The sequence below is a fragment of the Chrysochloris asiatica genome, unplaced genomic scaffold (genome assembly GCF_000296735.1).
Source record: "Chrysochloris asiatica unplaced genomic scaffold, ChrAsi1.0 scaffold00061, whole genome shotgun sequence".
Classification (NCBI taxonomy): Eukaryota; Metazoa; Chordata; class Mammalia; order Afrosoricida; family Chrysochloridae; genus Chrysochloris; species Chrysochloris asiatica.
The window spans coordinates 11,042,873-11,053,323 of NW_006408579.1; the positions used below are offsets into that span (position 1 = coordinate 11,042,873).

Here is a 10,451-nt window from a genome sequence, read left to right on the forward strand (position 1 = left end):
TAAATGTTATCTGCCTGATGACTCTGTTGGCACCAGGGAGACGCTAGCAGATAAAGTGGTAGAACATATGGCTCCCATCTGAATACAAATTGGTGGACATAACGTGGTAATTCAGCTGAGATGTCCTCTATATTGTAAACTGAAAGAGTCTGATTAGAGGTGTTTATAAACGGCATCTGAATCCCCCACACCCCCACCCCTTCCTACTCCCTCCCAACTGTAGTTTTATCGGCCTGAATCATAGCCATCGAGCGTCCCAGCTTAACTGTGTTTTTTTGTTGTTAAAATGGCCAGCGTGAGGAATTATTAATTAAAGCTAACAAATCACCCTGACGAGCTGTGCCCTGGCATGGCTGAAGGTTGATTGGCGAAAGTGTTCTCCTTTGGAGAAAAGACTTTTTGTGCTCGTGACGCAGTCAGGGATGGATTATTGAATATGCAAGTTAGAAGAGAAATCACAGGACAAGCAAATTGAGTATTTACTGGCAAATAATTGCTCTCTTAAGCTGTGGCTCTCTTCCTAAATTCTTAACATTCCCGAGGGCTAGAAAGAAACACAGAAAAATGCATCGGTACAGAGTACATTTCCAAAAAAACACATAGACTGATGTCTCAGACTTGTGCAGGTAAGAGTGATTGTGGGTGCACGGAAAGGGAAAGAACAAGGGGATGCAAGGGCACGATAAAGGGGAAGCAGACTTTTAAAAGCTGGTGGCTTTTGTTTTTGTTTTTTAATCAAGTTGTTTATTGGATTACTGCTCGGCAGATTTCTAAGTTGACTGAGAATATAGTTTCAGTGCTGCATTGAATGTGAAAGTTGGAAAAGTGAGAAGGAGGGGAGGTTTTCTCAGAGTTACTTTCTGTCTTTATCAGTAGAATGTTAATGTTAGTGTTTTGTACCAATAATAGTTCTGAGCTTTGCTCAGTTATTTGTGTGGGAATATGTATAAAATTATTTTTTGACTTAAGGATCTTTAGTCATTTTCAACATAGTTAATTATGACCCGTCTTAACCGTATCCCAGAAGCATTTGGGTTTCCACTATTGTATTTATTTGTAAAAATAAGCAGTGCTATACATTAGCACCAAGCTAGTCCTTGTTCAGAATTTTTAAAGGGATATTATCATTTTGGAATAATTGTTAAACTTTGGACCTCTATAGTAACCCAACTCTTTCTTCTTGTGCATTATGCTGTCCTTTTATCTGTAATATTCGTCGAATTACTGAGCTTTGTGGACATTGAAAGTAGAGACTATTTACAGACTTTAAAAAAAAACAAATTTAAATACATAGAAATAGAAGTGTGGAAATAAGTACACATTCTTATGTATAAAAGGTAGACATTAAAAAAAATGGAGATACTCTTATAAATACTGTAAGGTTATGTGAACAGCACTGCCAAGAACCACACTCGTATATCCACCAAGGATGAATTGCATATTCTATGAAAACCTGGAAAAATGTGCCTTCACTAACAACAAACTGTTTTTCAAATGAGAATAATTGGCTGGTGAAATAGCATTTGAGGGCTGTAATAACTATAAATAACAGGATTTAAAGCAAAGGCATAAACATAATTTAAACTAAATTAACTAATTAATAATTGCAAAGTGCTTTAACAATAAAACATCTACATGATAGTAATAATAGATTAATAATAATAATGAAAATGGAAAATCTGGCAATCATACAGAAATTAAATCAGATGATTCTCATAAGGTTTTAGAGAATCAGAATAAATAAAACATATTTTTCTTTCTAATCTCTTTCTTGAATCTATTTATTGTACTGATTAGGAATTTTCCTTGCTATCCTATTTTATTTTTTTTTAAATATAGTTTGGCTAAGTATGTGGAATAGAGTTTATAAGAAAGTTTAGAATATATATATTTTTAAAGGTTTAATGCCCACTGGGTCACATTCTGCCCTCAGATTTCAAGAGACAGCCTCCTTAAAGTTTCTTGTGACAATTTGAGGGCACAGTTTGGTCCATTATTTTGAAATAGCAAAGGGGCATTTAAAGCATATGTTTGGAGGCTAAACCATCTGCCTACTTTATTATGAATACCATAGAATTATGAGGACTTGGAAAGGTTCAAAAATTGAACCAGAATTCTTTGCAAGACTAAAAAAAATTACAGCACTCAGTATTCAAAACAAAACAAAACATTTTTTCAACCAATTACTTTGCTACATACTTTATTAGTTTTCTGAGAGAGAATAGCATCATACCCTTTTGATATATGGGAAATGAATGGCAGAGTGTTGTTGAGTGACTTGAACCTATGGCAAGTCAGTGGTAATTCTTTCTTTCTGATTTAACTCAGTGAATTGAAATACCTTTTGGAATTTTGGATTGACTTGTCATCAGTTAAACTCACAGTGACTTGGGGAAACATTATAAAATGGTGACTGCTGGAACAAAAATGAAGTCCAGATGCTAGCTTCTGGACTGTCTACAAATGAGTTGCAAAAGACATGCGGAGGCCAGACTAAAAGAGCGCTTCTTTCATCCAACTGTGATATAATAGAAGTATGAATCAGCTATTGGTTGTCTATGCTGGGTTGGGTGGTGGGGGGTCGGGGGAGGAAGCAATACAACTTGGCATTATTCCCATGGTGGTACTATATTCCTTGGATATCTGGAAGAATATGAGATTCAGAAATTAATACAAGAACAAGCATCATATTAAGGTCTCAAACATAATAATATTTCAGCGTAGAGTAGTCATAAGAGGACATATCTAGTTGAGTATCATTGCTAAGAGGCACAGTGCCCAATTAAAGTTCTTCTAACTTACCTGAGTTTTACTAGAGCTGCACTGAGATTGAATGGGTCATAATTAGAGGGAAATGCAGAAAATAGACTAAACTCAGTGTGAAATACACACTTTCAGTTTTGAGATTATTATCATTCTTAGTTGTTCAGGAGGTACAAACGTTTCCTTAATGCATATTATTATTTAATTCAAAGGAAACAATAATGGAAGCCAATGACTAGAATGTTTAGTTTAAGGGATGTTATTGTTATTAAGTGCCGTCAAATTGGCTCCGACTCATAATGACCCTGTATAGAGTTTTCTAAATGCAGCTGGTGGGTCTGAACTACCGACCTTTTGGTTCGCAGTCCAATGCTGATCTTATAGTGCCACACCAGGAGTCCAGGTAAGGATTAGATAGAGATATATAGATAACTAGAGTTATATATTATATGTTGTTGTTGTTGTAAAGTGCTGTGGAGTCAGCTCTGACTCGTAGTTACCCTGTATAGGGTTTCCAAAGAGTGGCTGGTGAGTTCGAACTGCTTATCTTGTGGTTCAAACCAGCCTTGTGGTCAAGTGCTTATCGTACAGTGCCATACCAGGATTCCATATACCATATAAGTGTGTGTATATAAGTAGTAATTCATACAAATATGTAATAAGTTTAAAATAAAAATATTTTTATAATCATATACTTTGATTTATTGATAAAGCCTTGATAGCATAGTAGGTTACAAGCTGGGCTACTAACTGCTAGGTCAGCAGTTGGAAACTATTAGCTGCTCCGTAGGAGAAAGATGAGGCTTTCTGCTCCCATAAAGCCTCGGAAATCCTATACAGACTTGTTATGAGTAGGAACTGACTCTACAGCACATTGCTGCCACCACCACCACACTCTACAGACTAAATACAAATATTTGGAACCCCTATAGTTGGCTTTCAGAATTAAGGGACACCAGAGTTAATGCTTTGTTAATTATTGTACTTATTAATATATTTTGTTATTAATAAATATGTCTATATAATTTATCTATTATGCCTATGGATCATCTTATGGTGGTATTTTAAATTTGCTGTTGTTGTTAAGTGTCATCAAATCGGTTCTGACCAATTTGACTGTATATGGTTACTGAGTAGCTGCTGGTGAGCTTTAACTGCCGACCTTGTAGTTCAAACTGACTTTGCAGTCCAGCGCATTAACCCACAGCACCACACCAGGACTTATGACCCCCTAAATTGCAATCCTGCTAATAACCAAATGAACCTATTAGCCTCCAAACCAAGAAATATTTTAATTATTTTAGGAAGTTTTTATTTTTTGACTTGGTATGTATGTAATGGTGTAAATATATTTGTTGTTAAGTCCTGTTGAGCCAGTCCCAACTCATAGCAACCCTGTATAGGGTTTCTGAGGAGTAGTTGGTGAGTTTGAACCGCCATCCTTGTAGTTCAGTGCATTATCCTGCAGCACCACACTAGATCTTTCTCTTTATAGATAAAAGTCCTGTACTTATCCCACAGTACCACAAGGTCAGTAGCTCAAACCCATCAGCTGCTCCTCAGAAACCCTATATAGGGTCGCTATGAGTTGGAATTGACTTGACAGCACTTAACAACAACAACGTCAGTCTTTTTGGAGTTTAAAAAAAGAACACTTGTGGATTGTAATTTAATGATTCTTGTGCTGACATCTTCCCATGGTTCATTTACAAAAGTCTTAGCAAACTGCCTAGTTTTTCGTAAGTAATTTTAATGGCTAAGTTACACTGTAATAGACTAGTTTTTTCTCAGTACTGAAAAGGTGAAGCCCAAACATACTTGTTTTTACATTACCTTATAAACCAGTCCTTAGAAAGTAGTTCATAGAGAATAGTGAGGGTAGAGTGTGTAATCCACAGTTTAGGAAACTAACCAGGTTTGGTAGTCACACTAAAGTTTTAAAACCACTGTTTTAAGATTGTGGTTTGAAATGTCTCATGTATGAACAAAAAGGGTAGGATTTCCACACCACAATTGGTGAGGGTTTATTATATTAAAAATAACCAAAATATCTATGCGTGTGCAATAATATATGACAGTTGTCTGCTAATAATTCTGGAAATACCTAGAATATAAAAAAAATATCCTATGTTCGTTTTAACCATTTAAGCCATACCTTATCATTTTAGAAAACAGTTTTGTTTTTGTTTTTTTCCCTCTGCTTAGCTATCATTTTTTGATTGATTGATGTGACACTGTAGGATAAGTACTGGACTTTCATCGCAAGGTCAGCAGTTCAAACACACCCGCTGCTCATCAGAAACCCTATACTGGATTGCTATGACTTGTAACTCACTCAACAGCACTAAACAGTGACAGCAACTATAAGCTAAGCCTTTGAAACTGTATGAGGCGGTTCGACCCTGCCTTATGTGGTGCTGTAGGATAAGCACTCGCCCGCAAGGTTGGTTTGACCACAAGGTCTGCAGTTCAAAATCACCAGCCGCTTCTCAGAAACCCTACACAGAGTCACCTAGTTGGAACCAACTTGACTGCACTTAGCAACAAAAGCAAAATAGGGTCTTTTTGAGTCGAAATCAACTAGATGGCAATGACTTTAGCTTTTTTTTCTTTTTTTTTTTTAACTGGTGGCTTGCTGGTCTGTAAGACATACTGGAATCTAAATGGTGGCAGCCTCACTGGTTGGCAGGTGGGACACAATATGGGGGAACCCAGCCCTCGCCTAGTGCTGTTTGCTCAGCCTAGTTTCTTGCTGTGCCTAGGAAGGGAAGTTGATAAACTAGAAGTAGTTTGCATGATGGGATTAGGTAGCTGATCTGGGGAACTGGATGAGAGCTTGCAATTTCATTGATGATTCATATTTTCCTGAAAAAATTTTTGAGACCTCCTTCCTTTCTTCTCCAGAATGATAAGGAATACTGAGGAACTTCTATTTCCTTTTTCTTCCCTTCTTTGTAACATATACTTACTGAGTATTTAGTTAGTTTTATGCCCTTTTCTAAGGAGCTCTGGTAGCGTAGTGGTTACGAATCGGGCTGCAAACCTTAAGGGCAGTGGTTCGAAACTACCAGCCGCTCCATGGGAGAAAGATGAGGCTTTCTACTCCTGTAAAGATTTATATCCTCGGAAACCCTGTACAGGGTCGCTATGGGTCAGAACCGACTCAATGGCACTTAACAACAACAACAACATTCCCTTTTCTAGGCCTTGGTAAATAAACTAGATTTCCTACTTTAATGAGCAGGAGCATCATGGTGGCTCCATAGGATAAGCACTGGTTCGGTGGTTTGAGCCTCCTAACTTTTCATTGGGAGAAAAATAAAGCTTTCTGCTCCTTGCAAAGATTTAAAAAGCCTCAGAAACTGTGTACAGGGGGGCTATGAGTCAGCTTGATGGCACTTAACAACAACTTTCATAAAGCATATAAGAAAGTTGGGTGGGAAGGGAATTAAACTTTTAGTATAAAATGTAAAGTAATATAAATATAAAAAAGATTATGCTTTACTTTTGAGAAATTGCCTATTTTCCCCATAACTTCTAAGCATCCTCATATTATTGAATTGTGTGTGTGTGTAAAACTGTGTATTCCAGACACTTTTGCATGCATTTGTAAAGTCATCCAGGAAAAAGGCCAATCACTTCAGGATGCTCCTTGCTATTGGAGGCTTCTTTCCATGGAGAACTGCACATAATGTATTGGGGGTGTGGGGAGGGGAAGTCACCTTCAAGAACCAATAACTGCACACAGTCAACCACAAGATCATCCTTTTTCATTTGTTTGCTTGGTCTAGAGTGTGTGTTCTTGGTTTTTTTCATTGAACTGAAGGCTAAGCATTTAGGATACCTAGGGATCTAAGAGATAAGATAATAGGGCCAATATGCATGGAACTTAGCATTTAGTAGTGAAGAGAAACAGTTAACAGTAGTATGTGGCTTTAATAGGTTCTGTAGAGGACAAAGTACTGAGTGTTATCCTAGAGAAGGTCAGAGAACAAAGCAACAAGACAGGCTTTCCAGAGGCAGTCATGTTTTAACTGAGTGGCACTGTGGGTTAATGTGCTGGACTGCAGGGTCAGTTTGAACCACAAGATTGGTGGTTCAAGTTCACCAGTCATTTCTTGGAAACCCTGGGTAGCTATGAGTTGGAAATGAGTTGACAGCACTTAACAACAACAACAACAACCTAATAGTAAGATAGAAGGAATAAAAGAGAAAAACTATTAAGTTATTTTTTCTATAATCATTTAAATAATATGTGCCCATCCGGAGGATATTTTTAAAATATAGGAAAATTTTTATTTTTTATAAAAGGAGGAAATAACCTGTTAATCCACCACTTTGAAAAAAAAAAAAGTTAACATTTATTGGAGACTTTACTGAGCATGTATTATGTTCTAGGCATTGTGCCAGCCAGTCACTGGTTCCTCAAAAGGGAACATTTTAATTAGCAGGCAGTGGATGTCAGCAAATCAAAGTTTCACTCTTGTCTTGTTAGCTGTCCTCAGATCTGGGCTTTATAGACCAACTCTAGATGAGTCAATACAAGCCCAGTGTCCTCTTCTACAAACACTCAAAACTCTTGCCATATCCCACCTCACCCTCTAATGTAGTTATAACACAGTCAGATTCCTTGGGTTCGTATCCTGGTTGCATCTCTTCTCCACTGGTGTGATCTTGGAGAAATTATTTGAGTTCCTTCTCTATTAAGTTGAAACATTAGCAGTACCTACCTCACAGGATGTTTTAAGAAACGAGTAAGATAATGCATGTAAACTGCTCTTCACAGTACTTGGCACATAGTAAAGTATTCAATAAATGCTATCATTATTATGATGATGATTACTATTATTATTAGTAGTAGTACAATTATTTCCATTACCAGGGAAACTTGCTGGAAATATATTTTTTTTCCAGTGCAACCCCATTATCACTACTGACAAAACAACTCAAAACACATTTCCTACTGAGGGTGGGTCAGAGATATCATCTCTGCAACACACATTAAAAATCTGGATTCTATAGCTGAAAATTATAATATGATTTAGCTCACTAGATAAATGACATTATGCAAACGAATTTTCTGTTTCTAGGTAGAAATGATGTCTAAATCTGCCTTAAATGCCCTTCATATTACAGATTTTGTTTCACTATATTGTGATTAACTAGGTTTGTTTTATTAAATGGAAACTTTCATTGCAAAGCCAAGGCATTTTCATTGCAAAGCCAAGGCATTTTTCAGGCATTTTCACCTTTCTTTATACCATAAGTAACTGAAACAGGTTAGAAATACAAATTTACCTTTATTTTAATATCACCTTCAAAAAATGATTATTGATTAGTATCAAGATCTTTGTTTTAGTATAATGGTGAAAAAGACACCGCGCTTAGTAGTGCCACCATATAGTAGGTACTTAAAATGTATTCATTGAATTGATTCTATTTTATAAGCAGAAGCATGTGAACGTCATTCAGTATACTCTGTAGAGGTGTAAACAATTTTAAAAGAATGATGACCCAGTAGAATAAGAAGGCATTAGAAAAAGCAGTTGCATGGAGTCTTGACAGTATGTTATGTTACCTTTATAAAACTGTAGTCTTGCCTCAGTACGGAAAGGCATTGATGTATAGTGAAAACAAAACAAAATGTATTCTTTAGTTGCATAGTTATGTGTTGGATTATCATCTCTGTAACTGACAAATTTTATAATCACAATTTGTACCCAAAATTAATTATTTATTATGTCTAATACTCAAGTGAAAAATGAAATAATAATATCCTCATGTTGAGCTATATATAAAAAAACCTAATAGAGTTCTTGGAACATAATAGGTACTAAATCAATGATACCCATAACAACCGCAACAACAGTATGAAGATATGAAAGCTTAAACTCTCAATGAATGGCACTTGTTGTTAGGTGCCTTCTAATCAGTTATGATGCATAGCGACCCTCTGTATAACAGAATGAAACACTGCCCGGCTCTGTACCATCCTCACAGTTATTGGTATGTTTGGATCCATTGTTGCAGCTACTGTGTCAGTCCATCTTGTTGAAGGTCTTTCTTGTTTTCCACTGACCCTCTACTTCACCAACCATGATGCCCTTCTGTAGGGACTGGTCCCTTCTGATAACATGTCCAAAGTACATGAGATAGAGTCTCACCATCCTCTCTTCTAATGAACATTCTGGCTGTACTTCTTCCAAGATAGATTTATTCATTCTTCTAGTAGTCCATGGTATATTTAGTATTCTTCACCAACACAATAATTCAAAGGCAACAATTATTTGATCTTCCTTATTCATTGTCCAAGGAGCTCTGGTAGCGTAGTGGATTCAAATCAGGCTGTGAACCTCAAGATCAGCGGTTCAAAACTACCAGCTGTTCTGCAGGAGAAAGATGAGGCTTTTTGCTCCGGTAAAGATTTACAGCCTCGAAAACCCTGCACAGGGTCGCTATGAGTCGGAACCGACTCCACGGCACATAACCACCACCACCATTCATTGTCCAACTTTCACATGCACATAAGGTGATTGAAAATACTTTTGCCTGAGTCACACATACACATTCACACTCACACACACACACACACACACACACACACAATTTAGTTCTCATTAAGGAGCTCTGGTAGCATAGTGATTATGATTCAGGCTGCTAGCCTCTGGGTCAGCAGTTTGAAACTACCAGCTGTTCCACGGGAAAAAGATGAGATTTTCTGCCCCCGTAAAGATTTACAGCCTCAGAAACCACACTGTGCAGGGTTGCTATGAGTCAGAACTGACTCCATGGGACATAACAACAACAACAATATATAATAATAAAACCTGAAATTGCCTGGGTTAATGCTTGACACACAGTAGGAACTCTAAATGTAAATTTTATCTATTTAAAATCATGAAAATGTTTGCATCAATCATTCTATTTAAATGAAAATACAACTCAAAAATCTAAAACTAGCTGGAACTTTTAAAGAAAAAATAACAAAAAAATTTAAAAAACACTCAAGTATTTTTACTAAAGTGTTCAAATAATTCAGATTTAATTAAAATAAAGAGCAGAAATGATACTTCCACTGAAGTGTTAGAAAAAGTAAATTTGCTTGGGAAACTCTTAGGTGACCCCCTAATTTGAATAGTAGTAATTTGAATCATTTTAAAGATCAAAGGGGTATTATTGCTAGTTGCGATGGTAGCTACATATGGAAAATGGCTGCAGAGATTCACAATACAAAAATAGTTCATTGCTAAATTCGAAATTCTGTTAATGTCACAAACAGTGGGATGTGAAACACAAATGAATTGTGATGACAGTTGAGTCCCAAGCTGCCTATATTTTTTTCCCCCTCTGAGCTACTCATATTTGCCTTTATATTTTCCTCAGTCCTGATTTAACCCATCAGTATATGTATTTTCTGCAGCTAATACTACCTTGAGACACAGCACTGAATGATTTTATTCCTAAGTGCTGATCATTTCCTAGGAATTTTCCTCTGACTGTATTTCTTCCCACAGATAATGTATTCCTGAATCTTCCTTTTCCTCTCACTTCATAGTAAAAGTTTTGTTCACTTTTCTACCTACAGGTTTATGGTGATCTATATTGTGTTTGACTCTTTTATTTTTATCAAGTTATTTAAAGTATTCTGTTCCTCCTCCTCTTGTTGTTGTTGTTATGTGCTGTGGAGT

The 10,451-nt window shown here is 36.5% G+C and overlaps 1 protein-coding gene across 1 annotated transcript in view; it reads left to right on the top strand.

Moving 5' to 3' along the window:
• The first annotated feature begins 240 nt into the window (after window positions 1-240).
• The window catches only part of ZBTB20 (zinc finger and BTB domain containing 20), a 601,757-nt gene continuing 591,546 nt past the window's right edge, over window positions 241-10,451 (top strand). Inside the window, exon 1 of the mRNA XM_006864167.1 lies at window positions 241-626. The gene's annotated coding sequence lies outside the window, so the exon portion shown is untranslated. The remainder of the gene's footprint in view (window positions 627-10,451) is intronic.